The following is a 2,746-nucleotide window of genomic DNA, read 5'->3' on the forward strand; positions in this document are numbered from 1 at the left end:
CTCTGAAAATCTCTCCCAATGTCAGGCCCAGGCCAGGTCTCATATGGACAAACTTAGCCTTGTTTCCAAAGACACAAGGATTGGATGGGAGACTAAAGTCTGTTGTTCTCAGAAAGCCAGGCCATGTTGCAAGGGTACCAGTCTTCCCAGAAGTGATCTCCTGGGGCTCTAAGCTCTATGATAGTGATTTGGCCTCACCAGGATTGTTACTAGAAGACAATTCCCATTGTGTTCTGCAGCCTCACAGGGTTCCCAAGAATATCAACTGAAATTTCATGTGGAAAAAATAAGCCCTTACTACTACCTCACACCAAACACAAAAATCATTTTTAGATGGATTACAAACTAAATACAAAACATTAAACAATAAAGCCTCTAGAAGATAACTTAGAAGACAATTTTAGGGGTACCTGGGTGGTTCAGTTGGTTAAGCATCTGACTTTTGATTTGGGCTCAGGTCACGATCTCATAGGTCATGAGGTGAAGCCCCACATTGGGCACTGCACTAACAGCACGGAGCCTGCTTGGGATTCTCTCTCTCTTCCTCTCTCTGCCCCTGCCCATTCGTGCTTGCTCACTCTCTCAAAATAAATAAACATTTTAAAAACGGAGAAGAATTTTTATATTTTGGAGGTAGGCAAAGATTTTTTAAATAGGAAAAAATAAGCACTAATCATTAAGTAGATTTAAAAAATTGAAGTACATTAAAATTAAGAACTTCCGACTATCACAAGATGCCATAAATAAGAAAAAAGGCAAGCCACAGAGCAGGAAAAGATATTTCCAATATACATCTGGCAGAGGATTTATGTGCATAATATAAAAGAACGTACATAAGTCAATTAAGAGAAGGAAAGACCAGGTTTTGGGGTTTGTTTTTTTTCTTTTAATGAGCAAAAAAACGAGCAGGTCTCTTTACAAAAAGGATATCCAAGTGTCCAATTAACACACGAAAAGATATTATACCTCATCAAGAAAAAGCAAATTAAACTCACAAGATACTATTGCACACATAATAAAAGAGATAAAATTTTTAAAATCCAGCATTATCAAATGTTCAGAATGTGGGGCAACTGGAATTCTCATTCACTGATATATGATGGAAATTTTAATTGGTAGGATTGTTGTGAAAAAATGTTTTAGCACTTTATCAAAAAAACACAAATTTTATGGTCCAGCAACCTAACAACAACAACAAAAAAAATGTGTACATATGTTCACCAAAAGACATGTACAAGAATGTTCGTAGCAGCACTATTTGTGAAGATCCAAAACAGGAAGTAACCTAAATAAGAGAAGTACAAAAGATAAGTAAATTGTACATTCATACAATGGAACACCACGGAGTAGGAATTGACAATCATTTTCTGTAAAGGAACAGATGATACATGTTTTAGGCTTTGCAGGCCATATAGGTTCTCTGTTGCATATTCGTATTTATTTTTACGATCCTTGAAAATTATCCACATCACTCGTAGCTCAAAGGCAATATAAAATAGGTAGTGGGCTGTATTAAGCCTGTGGGAAGTTTTATGCCAACCCACAGCATGGAGCAATACAACAAATTATGTGACTACATGAGTGAATATCATAAGTGAAGCACTGGACAAAGACAACAGACACAAAAGAAAACATACTCTATAGAAACATACCACTATAGAAAGTTTGAAAACAAGTAAAACTCTTCTACAGTGTTAGAAGTCTGAATGGTATGGCGGGTATGAAGAGGGCTTCTGGAACACAAGAAATGGTCTCTATCTTGGTCTGGATAGTGTTTACACTGTCCAAATAGTGTTCACTTTAGAAAAATGCCCAGACCTGGGACACCTGGGTGTCTCAGTCAATTGAGCATCCGACTTCAGCTCAGGTCATGATCTCATGATTCATGGGTTCAAGCCCTGCCTCCGGCTCTGTGCTGACAGCTTGGAGCCTGAAGCCTGCTTCAGATTCTGTGCCTCCCTCTCTCTCTCTCTGCTCCTCCCTTGTGCTCTCTCTCTCTCTCAAAAATAAACATTAAAATTTTTTTTTCTCATTTTTTTAATTTTATTTTTTATTTTTTAAAATTTACATCCAAATTAGTATATAGTGAAGCAATGATTTCAGTAGATTACTTAATGCCCCTTACTCATTTAGCCCATCCCCCCTCCCACAACCCCTCCAGCAACCCTCAGTTTGTTCTCTATATTTATGAGTCTCTTTTGTTTTGTCCCCCTCCCTGTTTTTATATTATTTTTGTTTCCCTTCCCTTATGTTCATCTGTTGATGAAGTCCTCATATGAGTGAAGTCATATGATTTTTGTCTTTCTCTGACTAATTTCACTTAGCATAATACCCTCCATGTGGTTGCAAATGGCAAGATTTCATTCTTTTTGATTGCCAAGTAATACTCCATTGTATGTATATACATTGTATGTATATACATATATATATACATATATATATATATATATACATATATATATGTATACACACACACACCTTCTTTATCCATTCATACATCAATGGACATTTGGGCTCTTTCCATACTTTGGCTATTGTTGATAGTACTCCTATAAACATGGGGGTACATGTGTCCCTTCGAAACAGCACACCTGTATCCCATGGATAAATGCCTAGTAGTGCAATTGCTGGGTCGTAGGGAAGTTCTATCTTTAGTTTTTTGAGGAACGTCCATACTGTTTTCCAGAGTGGCTGCACCAGCTTACATTCCCACCAACAATGAAAAAGAGATCCTCTTTCTCCACAT

The sequence above is a fragment of the Puma concolor genome, chromosome B4 (assembly GCF_028749965.1).
Source record: "Puma concolor isolate L17-30 chromosome B4, mPumCon1.1.hap2, whole genome shotgun sequence".
Lineage (NCBI taxonomy): Eukaryota > Metazoa > Chordata > Mammalia > Carnivora > Felidae > Puma > Puma concolor.